General features: G+C 41.3%; 1 long non-coding RNA gene across 1 annotated transcript; it reads right to left on the bottom strand.

Moving 5' to 3' along the window:
- Nucleotides 1-359: 359 nt before the first annotated feature.
- On the bottom strand, nucleotides 360-1765 carry LOC144367066 (uncharacterized). Its single transcript, XR_013426272.1, has 2 exons — nucleotides 1639-1765; nucleotides 360-534 (listed from the first exon to the last, which is right to left on the bottom strand). It is a non-coding gene; the product is annotated as an uncharacterized LOC144367066 (long non-coding RNA).
- Nucleotides 1766-16736: the final 14971 nt, after the last annotated feature.

Below are 16736 nucleotides of genomic sequence, written 5' to 3'. Positions count from 1 at the left end.
TTAATGTTTCACAGCCACTACATTCCAATATTTTGTATTGGCCTTGCCAACATTCCTAGACCTGGTTTCCTCTTGAAGTTTCTATTCCAAAGACAGAACTGAGAAAACAATATGTTGACAAGTCTGACCCCAACCCTCCAAAGTCAGGACCTAGATGTGGAGTGAACATCAGGGAAGGTAGCCCTCAGGGGCACGGCGGGATGGAGAGAAGGATAATGAGAGGCCTTGGCATTGGCCTGGGTCTAAATGGTCTTTCATAAAACATCCAGATGGAATTGCTTCTTGGCACTTGAAATCTCTCTTTCATTGTTACACAATTGTGTTTATTGCACAATAATAAAGAATGGCTTCTTCAAATATTTTTCTCATTAAGAAATTTTATTTTGCTGGGCACAGTGGCACACACTTGTAATCCCAGTGGCTCAGGAGGCTGAGGCAGGAGGATCACAAGTTCAAAGTCAGCCTCAGCATTTAGCAAGGCCCCGGTGGGTATGTAGCTTGGTGGTAGAGTATCCCTGGGTTTAATCCCCAGTACTGGAAAAAAAAAAAAAAGTACAAGCCCATTGTATATTAAGTACTGAAAGACATTTTTTAAAAGTTAATGATTTCACCATCAACCCTCCATTCCACTCCTCTGATGAAACCAACATAAATAACCTGGTGTGTGTTCTTGCATTTCCCGGGTACAGATTGAATCTTTTTTTTTTTTTGAATATTTATTTTTTAGTTATCGGCAGACACAACATCTTTGTTTGTATGTGGTGCTGAGGATCGAACCCGGGCTGCACGCATGCCAGGCGAGCGGGCTACTGCTTGAGCCACATCCCCAGCCCCAGACTGAATCTTTATGTCCCCTCCACAAAATAATTTGTTGAAACTCTAACCCTCAATATGAGGCTATTAAGAGATGGGACCTTTAGCAGGTAATTGAGTCCCAGGAAGAAGGCCCTCATCAGAATCCAACAATGCTGGCACTCTGATCTCAGAAAAATAAATGCCTATTGCTTAAGCCACCTAATCTGTGGTATTTTGTTATAGCAGCCCACATAGACTAAGACACCTTTAAGGAATATCCTAAATATGGGTATTTCCCAGAGAGTTAAAGTGAGCCCTGGACAATTTTAATATTAAAAAGAATCACAGACTTCAAAAAGAATAAATAGGAATAGAAAATTGACTACAAATCTTTTGGGGGCTGATGGGAAAATTCTAGAACCAGATTAGGGTAATGGTTGCACAAATTCATAAATTGAGTAAAAATCACTGAATTGTATATTGTATAGTCTGCAGAATAATCCAGAATAAGCCGGGATGTCCCCACCTAACTCCTGTAACCTGTACATATGCCACCTCACATATAAAATGACTTTAGAAATGTAATTAAAGTTACAGAGATCATCCTGGATTAGTCAGATGAGCTCAGTCTAATCACACAAGCCTTTAAAAGCAGAAGACTTTCTGTAACTGAAAGCTACAGAGAAGGGGAAGTCAAAGAGGGTCCACACGTGTTCTGGCTTTGAGACCCAGAGGCCATGCACAAGCCCAGAAAGAAAGCTCTGGAAGCCAACGATAGCTTCCTGCTCGGAGTAGCAGGGACATTAGTCCTACAACCACCAAGAACTAGATTCTGCCACTGACCTGAAGAAGCAAATTCCTTCCAAAGCCTCCCCTTTAGAATCCAGCCCACCAGTGTCCTAACTTCAGCCTCCTGAATCCTGGAACAGAGAATCCAGTTGAGCCAGTTGGACTTTTGAACAGCAGACTGTGAGATAATAAATTTGTGTTAAGTTTCTACATCTGTAGTAACTGATTAGAGCAGCAACAGAAAACCAACACTCTACCTAAAGTGCACATCTACCTCAGAACTCAGTTTTCAAGCTGGGCCTGGTGGCACGTGTCTGTAATCCTAGCAGCTCAGGAGGCTGGGGCAGGAGGATCTCAAGTTCTAGGCCAAACTCAGCAATGTAGTGAGGCCCTAAGCAACTTAGCAAGATCCTGTCTAAAAATAAAATATGAAAAGGGCTGGGGATGTGGCTCAGTAGTTAAGTGCCCCTGGGTTCAGTCTCTCCAAAAAGAACTCACTTTTCAATCCTTCTAATTAATGACTTTTTATTGCCTGAAACTCTTTAATATGGCACTTCTGACCCTCCATGCCCTAATCCCCAGATCCTTCACTACCTGCTGCCTGCCTCCTCCGTCTCTCTCCCTGGTAAGTCTTTCTGATTCTTTTGGCTACCCTCAGGCACTGCCTACCCCAGGAAGAGTCTCCTGGTAAGTACTCCTCTGTGTTCCATAGCACCCTCTGGACAGTTCCCTGTTCTAACACAGGATTATTATAATAATTAGAGAGAGTGCAATCACACAAAGTATTAAAGTCATCCATTTAGGAGTGTGTGTTCTCTTATCTGTAAACTCTTTGAGAAAAAGATCAATTCTTATTCATCTTTGCCTCCCCAGTTCCCTATAGGCAGTCGATGTTCAATAAAAAATTACTTACATGTCCCATTTGGAAAAAATGATTGGTAGCTAATAAAGAAGCTCATTCATCTACAAATAGGCTAGATCCCAGAGGGCTGCTCACATGTTCCTTCATTTGCATGGCTTGCAGCTCCTGTTTTATTTCTATGAGTTCGAGATCTCTGCTGATCCACAGGCTCTAAGACGAGCGCCTCTGATCCTTATGGAACTCTACCATTGACATGGCAGAAAGGGCCTCCTTCCTTGACAGTCTCAGTGGCAGTGGGAACTCCTTCGCAGCCACTTACGCCCACACTTGCCACCTGGTCACTCACTCTGATGTTTTTGAGGTTGGAAGGGACTAAACGCATGAAATTCCCTTCTTGGGACTAAACTTGCAGCACAGCACATGCACCAAGCTTAGCTGTAACTCTTCCTATGTAATATCAAGCTAATGGGCAACATTTGTCAATCCCTTTTCCTTTCCTCTTGGTTAAGATCAATGACACATCCTGACAGATTGCACAATTAGCTCTTTATTCTTCAGGATGGCTTTCTTTTTGGGGAAAAAATATCACCTGACACATGCATGATGGTTCACCATTTCCTTATAACTTACAATTATACATTTCTACTATAACACTGTTTTGTTTTTTTGGGTTTTTTTTGGGGGGGGGTACAGATATTGAAACCAGGGATCCTTTCTTACTGAGCCACATCCTCAGCCCTTTTTATTTTTTATTTTGACACAGGGCCTCACAAAATTGCTGAAGCTGGCCTTGAACTTATGGTCCTCCTGCCTCAGCCTCCCAAGTTGCTAGGTAACAGGTATGCACCATCACTACTATACATTTTGTATCCTGTACTTTTAACGTTAATGAGGCAATGGTAGGATTAACTGTGTGTGTAAAATGCCTAAAAACCAAGCACAAGCACAGGAAATACAGCAATGAGAAGAAATAATGATGATGCTGATGAATGCTAGTATGTTCACACGTGGCCCCTAATTTCACCCACTGGTGTCACGAAGAATTAGTACATCCTTTTTTTTTTCCTTTTAAAATATTTTTAGTTATAGGTGAACACAGTACCTTTATTTTATTTATTTATTTGTTTTTTACACGGTGCTGAGGATCGAACCCAGGGCCCCCCTGCTAGGCACGTGCTGGGGAGCCACAACCCCAGCCCTGCACATCCTTTTTCTTGAATACCACTTTATTTTTCCTGTAAAGGTTTATGAGTTTAACAAGTACAGAAAATACAGTACTTTAACTTGAACTTAAAATGGTTACGATACGACATCTATTTATTTTTGGTACTGGGGATTGAACACAAGGGTGCTCTACCACTGAGCTACATCACAAAGTTTTTTTGTTTTGTTTTGTTTTGGTACCGGGGATTGAACCCAGGGGTGCTCAACCACTGAGCCACATCCCCAGCCCTTTTTATTTTGAGACAGGCTCTGGCTACATTGCTTAGGGCCTAAATCGCTGAGGCTGGCATAGAACTTGCAATCCTCCTGCCTCAGCCTCCTGAGTTTCTGGCATTATACGCATGAGCCACCAAGCCTGGCAGGGTTTTTTTATTTTTTATTTTGAGATGGCCTCACTTTGTTGCTAAGGCTCTCCCTGTGATCCTCCTACCTCAGCCTCCCAAGTTGCTGGGATTATAGGCATGTGCCACTGTGCCTGGTTTAGCAGGCCTATTTATAGGCAAATGTTCAAAATATTCACCATCCATCAGCTTCCATAGATTGTTGAAGAGTGATGAAACCTGAACTGATGAGTTCAAGTTCTCTGTACTTTGCCTTCTTGATCCCGTCTTTTCAATAAATGAGTACCCTCATACACTCTCTATTTTAGTTCTCTTATGTCATTTCCAGGCTAGTAAATGAGTCTCACATTCCTGCCGCCAGCCTCACTAAGCCAGGATCAGGCTCAGTCTTGATACCCAACTTCCCCCCGCCCCCCTGTAGCTGGTGTGATCATATGACATCACTAACACCCTCTGAAACAGCACAAATTATCACATTTCGTCTATATTTGTGAATGTCTTCATCAGCATTCCAATGTGTAAATGTTTGGCTGCAACACTCTGAAACTGAGTAACATCATAAAATGTTCTCATTCTTCCTAGCAGAAAATCTGATCTTCTGTTCTATCCATCAGGAGTTTTTATTGTTGTTTGTTTTGTTTTATGGGGGTTGGGGGTGGCGGTTGCTTGTTTCATTAAACATTTCTTCAGGGTTTCTTAATGTTCTGCCCTCCATAGTCTTCTCCCTCCACTCTTGTTCTTCACCCCTTCATTTCTGGCAAGTTTAGTGTGTCCCACTTTTGAAATTTCTCTTGTCTCCCTTTTATCTATCCAAACCAGCCCATGTCAATATTTTCATGGAGCTACTCCTTCTTTCTCTGAAGTTCTAAACAGCTTATTAGGAAGCAAACAATTTAGGCATAAACAAATTTGATGTCTCCATGTTTTACTTCAAATAAAGCTTACTTAAAAGAAAAAAGAAAAACTGGATTTGGATAGTGGTGCACATCTGTAATCCTAGCAGCTTGGGAGGCCAAGGCAGGAGGATAGCAAGTTGGAGGCTTAGTAATTTAATGAGGCACTGACTCAAAAGAAAAAATAAAAAGGCCTGGAGATGTAGCTCAGTGATGAAGCACCCTTGTGTTAAATCTTCAGCACAAAAACAAAAAAAGAAACTGGACTGCATTAGATTAAAGATGGTAGGTTAATCATATATAGTTCCTGCCCGAATCATAATAAAATGTCAGTGAGAAGATATGTCTAAGGCCACAACCCACAATAACCACAGAAAGGCAGACAAGACAATAGGAACATTATTTTTTTTAAGTCAGGTAGTAGATGAACATGTGGTAACTTATTTACTAGAACTAGTAAAGCAGAACCTTGAGCTGGCATTGGAAAAACTGAGACATCAACAGATATCTTCAGGTAAAAGATTAGAAAAACCTTCTCTAGTGAATGTGACCAACCCAAGAGGAAATACCCAAAGGCACTAACATCAGGAGCTCCCTGAGAGGCCTCCAGCTGGGACACCCTACAGCCCGGGCCACAGTGGATCCACCTTCCACAGGTGGAGATTTTTCAATCAGCTTCCAGTAGCCTCATGCTTAAGTGTTAATGGACCCGCAAGAGTCACCGGAGCCAGGCACAGAGGCGCACACCTGTAATCCCAATGGCTCAGGAGGCTGAGGCAGGAGGTCCACAAGTTCAAAGCCAGCCTCAGCAAAAGCAAGGCACTAAGCAACTCAGTGAGACCCTGTCTCTAAATAAAATACAAATGAAGGCTGGGGATGGGGCTCAGTGGCCAAGACCCCCTTAGTTCAATCCCTGGTACCAAAAGAAATAAAATTAATAAGAGTCACCAGACATTAGAGGAAAGCACCCAATGTCAAATTTCTATGTACAGTTTAACAAAATCTCAGTTTCATCCCCATCCCTCTGTTTGAGAGGTGGGGCTTAGTGAAAGGTCACTGGTAGCATTGCCACCAAAAGGGATTAATGCAGTTCTCTTGGGACATTGGGATCCTATTAGAGTGGATCTTGTTATGAAAATAGCAAGATTGGCTGGTCCCTGGTCTCTGTCTGGCTCCCCATCTTGCCACATGATCTCTCCTCTCATACAAGCTTCTGCCATTGTGGTGTCACCCACCATGAGGTCCTCACCAGAGGCTGAATAGATTGTGCTGCTGGACCTTGGCCTTTTGGCCACTAAAACTCAAAAAAAAAAAAAAAAAAAACTTTTCTTTGTAATATATCTACCATCAGAAAATGGATTAATATTTCAGCATGATGGGCCCATGCTTGTAGTCCTAGCACCGTGGGAGGCTAAGGCAGGAGGATCTCAAGTTTGAAGTCAGTCTTAGCAACTTAGCAAGGCCCTGTCTCAAAAAAATTTTTTTAAATAAATTAATTAAAAGGATGGAGAGTGAAGGGCTGGGGTTGTGGCTCAGTGGTAGAGCACTCGCCTCGCACATGTGAGGCCCCGGGTTCGATCCTCAGCACCACATAAAAATAAATAAGTGAAATAAAAGTGTTGTTTCCAACTACAACTAATGAATAAATATTTTTTTAAAAAAGGGATGGAGAATGAATATAGCTCAGGAGTAGAGCCCCTGGGTTCAACCCTCAGTACTGACTCACCTAATATTTTCATGGTTGTGACCAAAATATCTGACACAACAACTTAAAGGAGGAACGATTTATGTCGGCTCATGGTTTCAGAGACTTCAGTCCATGGCTGGCCACCTCCATTTCTCCAAGCCTGAGGTGAGGCAAAACGTCATGCTGGGCATGGAGTGGCAGAAGAAAGCCACCCAGCTCATGGCAACTGGGATTCAGAAAGAGAGAGAGAGGAGGGGGTCAGGGCGAAGGCACAGTCCTCCAGGGCACATCCCAGGGACCTGCTTCCTCCAATCACGCCCACCTGCTTACGGTTCCCACCTCCTCTCATGAGTTCATCCAAATCATTAATCCATCCAATGGATGAAGCCACTGATGAGGTTTCCTCCCTCTTAACCCAATCATTCTCTAAACATCCCACCTCTGGACATTGCTACTTGGGCACCAAGTCTTCAACACACAAGATTCTGGGGAACACTGCAGATCCCAACCGTAACAAGGAGACTCTTATGAAGACAACCATGCAGCAGGCCTAGAAAAGAACCATTCTAGAAGGAAGCAGGCCAGAAGGCTACAGAGAAGTGTCTTTAAAAAAATAAAACCATGCCAGGCACAGTGGTGCCAACCTGTAATTCCAGCGGCTACGGAAGCCGAGGCAGGAGGATCATGAGTTCAAGTCCAGCCTCAGCAAAAAGCAAGACTCTAAGCAACTCAGTGAGACCCTGTCTCTAAATAAAATACAAAAAAGGGCTGAGGATGTGGCTCAGTGGTCAAGTGCCCCTGATCTCAATCTGGTACCAAAAAATAAAAATAAAACCAGGGCTGGGGTTATAGCTCAGGGGTAAAGCACTTGCCTAGCATGTGTGGGGCACTAGGTTTGATTCTCAGCACATAAAAATAAAGGTCCATGAAAACTAAAAAATATATTTTAAAAAGAAAATAAAAGCAGCTAGGTGCAGTGGTACATGTCTATAAACCAGGAACTTGGGAGGCTGAGGCATGAGGATCACAAGTTCAAGGCCAGCCGCAGCAACTTAGTAAGGCCCTAAGCAACTTAGCAAGACCCTGACTCAAAATAAAAAAAAATGAAAAAGGGCTAGGGATGTGGCTCTGTGGTTAAGCACCCTTGGGTTCAATCCCCAGTAATTAAAAAAAAAAAAAAAAAAAAAAGCTTCAGCTTTCAAAATGACAATAGATACACACATGAAGCCTTGGATTCCAGCCCCAGCACTGCAACTCCCCTGACACACACACACACACACACACACACACACACACACACACACAGTAGAGAATGCTTGAAACCAAAAAATGAAGAAGTAACAGTATGAGCATGCTATTTAGAGATACAAGGGTAAGTACAAAAGAATCAGCTCAAGAGGTTGAATGCAGTGGCCTCTGGGGAACAGGAAATGGTGATAGGGGAGCCCATTTTTCATAATAAACCTCAGAGATTTCCTAACATGTGCATTTGTAAGTGTGAAAAAAACACAAATAAAACCCCAACTGAGATGAGAAATTTTCCCACTTTGATGTGTGAAGTATTTTCAGATGTGTATTTTTATATAAAAAGATATTTTGATGGATGAAAAGGAAAAAATTTTTTCCTAACACTGGCTTGGTAGCCTTCCAGGGCTCATACTTCACCTTTATAAACAATCATTTGTAAAGCCAGGGAAATTTTATTTTATTTTTGGTACAAGGGATTGAGCCCAGGAGCACTTAACTGCTGAGCCATGTCTCCAGCCCTTTTTATTTTTATTGAGACACAGTTTTACTGAGCTGCTTAGAGCCTTACTAAGTTGCTGAGGTTGGCCTCAAACTTTTTTTTGGGGGGGGGGGGTGGGTAACCAGGGATTGAACTCAGAGGCACTCAACCACTGAGCCATACCCCCAGCCCTATTTTGTATTTTATTTAAAGACAGGGTCACATTGAGTTGCTTAGCAACTCACTATTGCTGAGGCTGGCTTTGAACTTGTGATCCTCCTGTCTCAGCCTCCCAAGCAGCTGGGATTATAGGTGTGTGCCACCATACCTGACTCAGGCAATTTTAAAGTGGAGTCTTTTTTTTTTTTCTGAGAATTGAACCTGGGGGGCTCTTTACCCAGGTTCAATTGTACATCCCTAGTCCTTTTATTTTGAAACAGAGTGTTGCTAAGTTGCTGAGACTGTCTTGAATTTGTAATCCTCCTGCTTCAGCCTCCCAAATTGCTGAGATTACAGATGTGCACCATGTACTTAGTAAATATAATTTTTAAAAAAATATTTCTTAATTGTAGATGAACACAATACCTTTATGTATTTATATGGTGCTGAGAATCAAACCCAGGGCCTCACACATGCTAGGCAAGTGCTCTACCACTTAGCCACAATCTCAGCCAAATTTTTTAATGGCTTAAAGAAATAATCACAGGGCTGGGGTTTCAGCTCAGTGGTAGAGCACTTGCCTAGCACATGTGAAACACTGGGTTCAATCCTCAGTTCCACATAAAAAAGAAATAAACAAAGGCACTGTATTCATCTACAACTAAAAAATATTTTTAAAAAAATCAAGGGCTGGGATTGTGGCTCAGCGGTATAGCACTCACCTAGCATGGGCGAGACCCGGGTTCGATTCTCAGCACCACATAAAAATATAGGCATTGTGTTATGTCCATCTACGCCTAAAAAATAAATATTAAAAAAAAAGAAAAAATCATTTTGTTGAGCTTACTAACCTGTGGGACGACTGAACAATTCTGGGCCATAAGTTTTTTGACAGTCCTCCCATAAGAGATGGGGTCTGTGATGCATGCTTGAAATCCCAGCAGCTCAGGAGGCTAAAGCAGGAGGTTCAAGTGTTTAAAGCCAGCCTCAGCAACTCAGTGAGATCCTAAGCAACTCAGTGAGACCCTGTTTGTAAATAAAATACAAAAAAGCAGATCTGGGAGTGTGGTTCAGTGGGTAAACGTCCCTGGATTCATTCCCCAGTACAAAAAAAAAAAAAAAAAAAAAAGAGCAGGGAGAGATGGATACTGTTATTCCCTGCCCTTGACTCTGGGCTTCCATAAATGGAGTGTGGTACAAATGATGCTAAGTGACTTCCAAGGCTGGATCACAAAACACCTAGAAGTTTCCCCTGCTCACTAGACCACCTGTCCTGGAGTCTGGAACTCCCATATAAGCAGCCAACTACATGGCCACAATTCTACAGGTCAGAACATATACAGGCTCTGTGGTTGACAGAGCCCCTCTGATCTGGGCCCACCCTTCAGCCAACCCCAGTGCAGGTCACAGGCATGTGAGCAAAGAAGCCAGACTAGAACTGGAGCCCCCATTCCCAGCTGTCACTTACCCTTGTCTGTCCAATTGGCCCAGCTGACCTTAGAGCAGAGTATACCTTTTCTTGCTATGCCCTTTCTTTCTTCTTTTGGTGTGTGTGTGTGTGTGTGTGTGTGTGTGTGTGTGTGTGGTGCTGAGGATTGAACCCATGGCCTTGTGCATTCAAGTCAAGCACTCTACCAGCTGAGCTATATCCCCAGCCCTCTTGCTATGCCCTTTCTAAATCCCACCCACAGAATCAGTGGGCATTTAAAACAAGTTATTGTTGTTTCATACCATTTAATTTGGGGATAATATTTTTACATAGTAACAGATAACTGCTAAAGGAAAAAGCAGTTTGTAATTGTGGATTAGTGTACTCAGAGCAAACAAGAGAATGTCTCCGCTACTACCATGTAAATTAATCATAGGACGATAAGTTGATAATGCACAAATTAACCACTGGATGATAAATTAATGAACAACCATCTCATTGCATGTGCTGAATATTTATGTGCTCTAATATTGAACTAAAATATATCATTTTAGTTATCATTTCAAGAATATCTAATGAAGGGGGAGAAAACCACTTGTTTCCTTATTCCTTTTGAATCCTGTTGAAGAAGCAGCGGGAAGAGCATCTGAAGGCCCTGAAAGGCCTGCACAGGAAATGCTGGGATTAAAAATAAAAAAAAAATGTACCAAGAGCCACCTAAGCCAGGAACAAATGCAAAAGACTAGTATAAACCTATAAAAATAGTGTGCGGATGGCTGTAACTTGGAATGAGCTGAGATTACGAAACATGTTATCAACAAGAAGGGAGAAGGGCTTTGATAGCTATATTTGGAGCAAGAAGAAGGAAGAAATTGGCTCATTGCTTAGGGTAGATGGTGTAATATTAACAGATGACCAAGAGAAAGCAGAACCTCTCAGCTTGCATCTGGTTTGTCTTGTCTTTTCTCTCTGTTTCTTTCTCCTCCACCTCCTCCTCCTCTTTCTTTTTCTTTTTTATCTCTCCCTCCCCCCCTTCAGTACTGGGAATCAAATTCAGGTCATCACACTTACTAGGCAAGCACTCTACCACTAAGCTATGTCCCCAGTCTATTTGTTTGTTTGTTTGTTTATTTGTTTGTTTTGAAGCACGGTCTAAGTTGCTGAGGCTGACCTCAAACTTGAGATCTTCCTGCTTCAGCCTACTGATAGTTACAGGCACACCCCACCCCACCCATCCCAGGTTTTCTCTTGAAGCCCAAGATTGAAATGCTTCAATGTTGGAGTTAAGAGATGACCAAAACATCCAAAGAAGTAAAGAATAAGAGGACATCAACTCAACTAAAATGTTCTAGACCCCCGATCTGGATTTAGTCCATCCTCAAGAGCTTGAAAGAAACTGTACTTGTAGTTTTAGAACCATGGTAGACAACCTTTGAAATATTTTAGAAGGTTGGAGAAGTACTGGGGATTGGCAAATATTGTTCATGCTTTCAACAAATTCTGGAAAAAAAAGGAGTTTATAAAAGGATTTACCAATGATATCGGCATTAGTCTTCCTAACAAAATTCTAAGTCCCATATTCTTCAGATAATCTGTGAGCAACCCTGGGAACCACACATGCTAAATAAACCTCACTTCCTGTTTTCACAGCATCACAGTAGGATTACCACAACTGTTCAGATGACCTTTAGGTCTTGACTTGCTTTCTGCCTTGACGTGAAGGAAGAGCAAAGCCTTTCAGGAAAACTTTGCAGATGATACAAGAAACATGAGCACTGGAATAGTAATTTGGAGGGCTATGATAGTTTGAGCATTTATATTGATTAAAATAGCATACACAAAAATCTCAGAGTAAGGACTTATGAACATTCATTCACTCCTTCCTAAAAGCAAAGCAAAAAAAAAAAAAAAAAAGCACAAAAAATGGTCAGACCCAACTTTTTTAAAACTCTGGAAGTTAACCAAAGGCTTGTAGCAACTTGAGGAATACTTATTCAAGAAAAACAGCTGCATCTTGGTAAAAACAGGGAACTTTGTGACATTTAAAATTATCCCAGACCCATCCCTATTCTTCAGTTCTGTCGTAACCCTGGGGAAAAAAAAAAAAAAAAAAACCAGCCCACATTCTCAGTGTGACCTGGCAGCCACTAGAGGGAACAGGAAAGAGTTGGAGCTCTTTCAAATTTTTATTACAAAAAAATTGTCATTATTGCAGCTGTACTGAGGTCCCCTGGGAGGCCTCACCTGTAAGACTGTCCAGTTGACCTCACTTGGAGCATGCAGAGTGCAAAAAGCTCTCTCCTCGATGGGGATTTGTCAAAAACATTTACAGGCACCTGTTTTAATTTTGCAGCCACCTGAATTGGTGGTTAGGACAAAAAACAGACGAACCAAAAGGCTTCAAAGGAAAAAGTGGGGGAGGTAAGTTCTGAGATGACACTGTGGCGAGCTCTGGGGATTCACTTCTCAGCAAAACAAGTGAAACTGCTGAAGACGAACTTTTAAAAAAATAAACCAAATTTCTGGAATTGTCTTAATGGCATGTAACAAATGAAGATACACTTATTTTTAGAGAAAAATACTAAAAATCAGTTTTCAGGGAGATTCTGGGATTTGAAACAAGATCAACTCTCTCCTAAACTCCCTCTCCCACAGCTCAGCTTGGAGGAAGCTCCACCCTAAGTGGGTGGGGCCAAGAAACAGCCAGGCTCCTCCCCTCAGCTGTCAATCCAGGCTTACCACATCTCACCAGGAGCCCCAGGTTGCTTCCCTTCCTCTAACCCCAAACTAAAGAAGCTATATTTCTGGAGAGTATGGCAGAAAGGTAAAGATGCCTTTCCTTCTTCACCCAGGCACCTGACCCATAGGTTGGAGGTTCTACTTCAAGTGTGAGTCAGGCGTGCGGGGACCCTGATCACCTTCATCCAGTTTGCTTGTGGAGCAGAGATGCCTGGCTGGGAGAGGCAAGCCAGGAGAAGCTCTGTTCCAGGAGGTGCTCAGAGTGGTGACTCAGAGACTTTTCCCAAGGCCAGGATGTGGTGCACGCTTGTAATCCCAGCAATTTGGGAGGCCAAGGCAGGAGGATTATGAATTCAAGGATAGCCTTAGCTATTTAGTGAGACCCGGATGTGGTTCTGTGCTTCTAGGTTCAATCCCCAGTACCCAGGAGGAGGGGGAGGAAGGAGAGGAAGGAGGGAACAGAGAAGAAGGGGGGGAGGGTGTTGGGGAAGAGGAGATGGAGACCCAAGGCAAGCCCCAAAGGAACTGACTTTATTTGAAACATTGTGGGAAAGTTCACTGAGAAAACCAATGGTTCCTCTTATTTAAGAGCAATAAGACTAAACTATAGGCCACCTAACTCCCCAGAGAGAACCATGGCAGAGACAGCTAAGAAGAGCCATCTGGGGGTCAGAACAAACCTCAAAACCTCCCCTGGCCCAAATGTAATTGGACCAAACCACAGAGAAATATATGCCCCGAGGCATTGTCAAAAACAATACAGCAATCAGCCAATAATTAGTGGAGCCCAACAGGCCCTTTGCCAAGTGAAGCAAAAGCTTAATCCAGAAATTAGAGAAAGAGACAGTCCAAGGAGCAGCCAAAGACCTCATGTCGAGGGAAGCTGACTTACCTAAAATAGCCTACTCATAAAACAAAAAGCAGACAACAAGACAACCTCAAGATAGGGAGACAAAATGATACCTAAAATGCACTGTTTCTGACAAAAATTAGGAGACACGCAAAGATACAGGAACATGTGATTCATGCACAGGCGGAAAGAAATCAGACAAGAGAAACTGTAAGAGGGTCCAGATGTCAGACTTAACAGAGACTTGAGCATGCCCATGATGCATATGTTCAGGGAACTAAAGGAATCCCTTTTAAACAAATAAAAGGCGTGGTGATGGTGTTTCATCAAAGAGATAATATCAATAAAGAGATAGGAAAATATATATAGAGAGAGAGAAATTCTGGAGTTGAAAATATATTATCATGTGGGGCATAGTGGCACAAACCTGTAATCACAGAGGCTGGGGAGGCTGAGGCAAGAGGATCACAAGTTCAAGGCCAGGCTCAGCAATTTAGCAAAACCCTGTCTCAAAATAATTTTTTTTTTTTAAAAAAGGGCTGGGGATGTGGCTCAGTGGTTAAGAATCCCTGGTATCCAAAAAAAAAGAAAGAAAGAAAGAAAGAAAATACATTATCTTGGGCCAGGGGTGAAGCATGGTGATGGAGAACATGCCTAGTGAGCATGAGGCCCTGGAATTAATCCTTAGCACAGGAAGGAAGGAAGGAGAAAAGAAAGAAAAAAGGAAAAGCATATTATATAAGAAGAAAATTTTAATATAGTAACTGAACTGTTTATTTGAAATAGTAGAAGAAAAGTCAGGAAATTTGAAGGTGGATGGAGAGAGATTAGGCAATCCAGAGAAGACAGGGAGATCTGGGATACAGAGAAAGAGAAAAAGAAGGGAAGAAAGCAACATGAGTATTGAATCTGAAGTTTCAGATAAATTTTAGCAGGTAAGTGAATTCACAAATATATAAATCTTTGAAGAGATTAAGATCAACTTTAGGGCTGGGGATGTGGCTCAAGCGGTAGCGCACTCGCCTGGCATGCATGCAGCCCCAGTTCGATCCTCAGCACCACATACCAACAAAGATGTTGTATCTGCCGATAACTAAAAAATAAATATTAAAAAAAATTCTCTCTCTCTCTCTCTCTCTCTCTCTCTCTCTCTCTCTCTCTCTCTCTTTAAAAAATGTTAAAAAAAAAAAGATCAACTTTAGAGAAGGAATAAGATAGTCAACCAAGAAATCTTTTTTTTTTTTTCTATTTCTACATCCCCAGCCCTTTTTATTTTTTATTTTGAGACAGGTCTAATTGCTGAGTGAAGCTGGCCTCAAACTTGTGATCCTCTTACCTCAGCCTCCCAAGTAATCTTACATCCAACAAAACTATCTTTCACAAGAAGACATACGTTCTCAAAGGGCAGTGGACATAGCTCACTAGTAGAATGCTTGCCTAGCAATGCATGAATCCCTGAGTTTGATCCCTAGCAGAGGATGAAAGAGAAAGACAGACAGACATTCCCAGATAAACAAAAACTGAGAGAGCTCACTGCCAGCAGACCAGACTTATAAGAAATACTAAAATTAGTTCTTCAAGGTGAGAGCAAGAAATCCTAAATGGAAATCTGAATCCACTTGAAAAACAAAGAGCATCAATAAAGGTGATTATGTTGTACAAAAGACAATATAAATGTATATTTTTCTTTTCTTCCCTTAAATGATTTTAATGCAACTATAGGTGTATATAATAATTGTACATTCATATGTTTACATTATATATATTACATATATAATATATATACTTATATTGCTGAGTTTATAATATATATGAATATAATGCATTTGACAATGGCACAGGTGGGTGGGACCAAAGTATAGGAAGTAAACAAATGATTCAGATGGCAATAACTTGAACTACAGAAACAAATTATGAAAACCAGAAATTATGAGACAAATAAGAAAAAATATGTATAGACAATCACTCCTCCTTTTTTTCCCCTCAGTTTACAAACAGAAACTTAGCAGCTAGACATGATGAACCACACCTGTAATCCCAGTGGTTCAGAAAGCTGAGGCAGGAGGTTCACAAGTTCACAAGTTCAAGGCCAACCCCAGCAAGCTAGCAAGACCTAATATGTCAGGGCAGTTAACCAGAGGAAATGTCCACCAGACACTTGTTTACAGTATGAGAGCCATTCCTATTCACTAGGCTCTATGGACAGTGGCCCACACACAGCCCATGGATAGCTCACAACAGATGGCAATGACTTGAATCACAAATGATGAGACAAATAAGAAAAACTATGCATACTCAATCACTCCCCTTTTTTATCCCTCAGTTTACAGACAGAAACTTATCAGTCGAACATGGTGATCCACGCCTGTAATCCCAGTGATTCAGGAAGCTGAGGCAGGAGGATCACAAGTTCAAGGCCAGCCCCAGCAAGTTAGCAAGACGCTGCCTCAAAATAAAAACAAGAAAGGGCTGAGAATGTAGCTCGGGAGTAAAATACCCCTGGGTTCAATCGCTTCTACCACCAAAAAAATAAAACAAAAAATTAAAAACTAAAGCAACAATTATAACAATGTTATATATTCTGGGGCTTGTAACATGTAACAATATATGTAACAATAGCACAGAGCTGGGGAAGAGAGAAGGAGGGATATTCTACATCTCAATGGAATTAAGTTAGTATAAATTGGAAGTAGATTCTGAAATAGATAGATAACCCTAAAACACCTGTTAAAGAAATAACTAAAATATATTTTTAAAAATAATTAAGGGGCTAGGGCTGGGGCTCAGTGGTAGAGCGCTTGCCTAGCATGGGTTCAATCCTTAGCACCACATACAAAACTAAGCAAATACAATATAGGCATGCTGTCCATATACAACTACAAATTTTTTTAAACAACAATTTTTTAAAAAAATTTAAAAATGATAATTAAAAGAATTTAAAGGTTACACAAGAAAATATTCATTTAATGCAAAATAAAGCAGTAAAGGAGGAATAGAGAAACAAAAAACACCTGAGACATATAAAAATAAAACAAAAAAAGTGCTTATTAATCCAACCATATCAATAATATTACATGTAAATGGATTAAGCAATCAAAAAGCAAATATTGTCAGACTGGATAATCTACAGGGGACACACTTCAGTCTCAAAGATATAAATAGGTTGAAAGTAAAAGGAGGAAAAGTAAATATCATGCAAAAGCAACCCAAGAAAGTTGTGGTAGCACTACTAATATCAGCCA

The sequence above is a fragment of the Ictidomys tridecemlineatus genome, chromosome 10 (assembly GCF_052094955.1).
Source record: "Ictidomys tridecemlineatus isolate mIctTri1 chromosome 10, mIctTri1.hap1, whole genome shotgun sequence".
Lineage (NCBI taxonomy): Eukaryota > Metazoa > Chordata > Mammalia > Rodentia > Sciuridae > Ictidomys > Ictidomys tridecemlineatus.
This window is presented reverse-complemented; position numbering and strand designations above follow the sequence as displayed.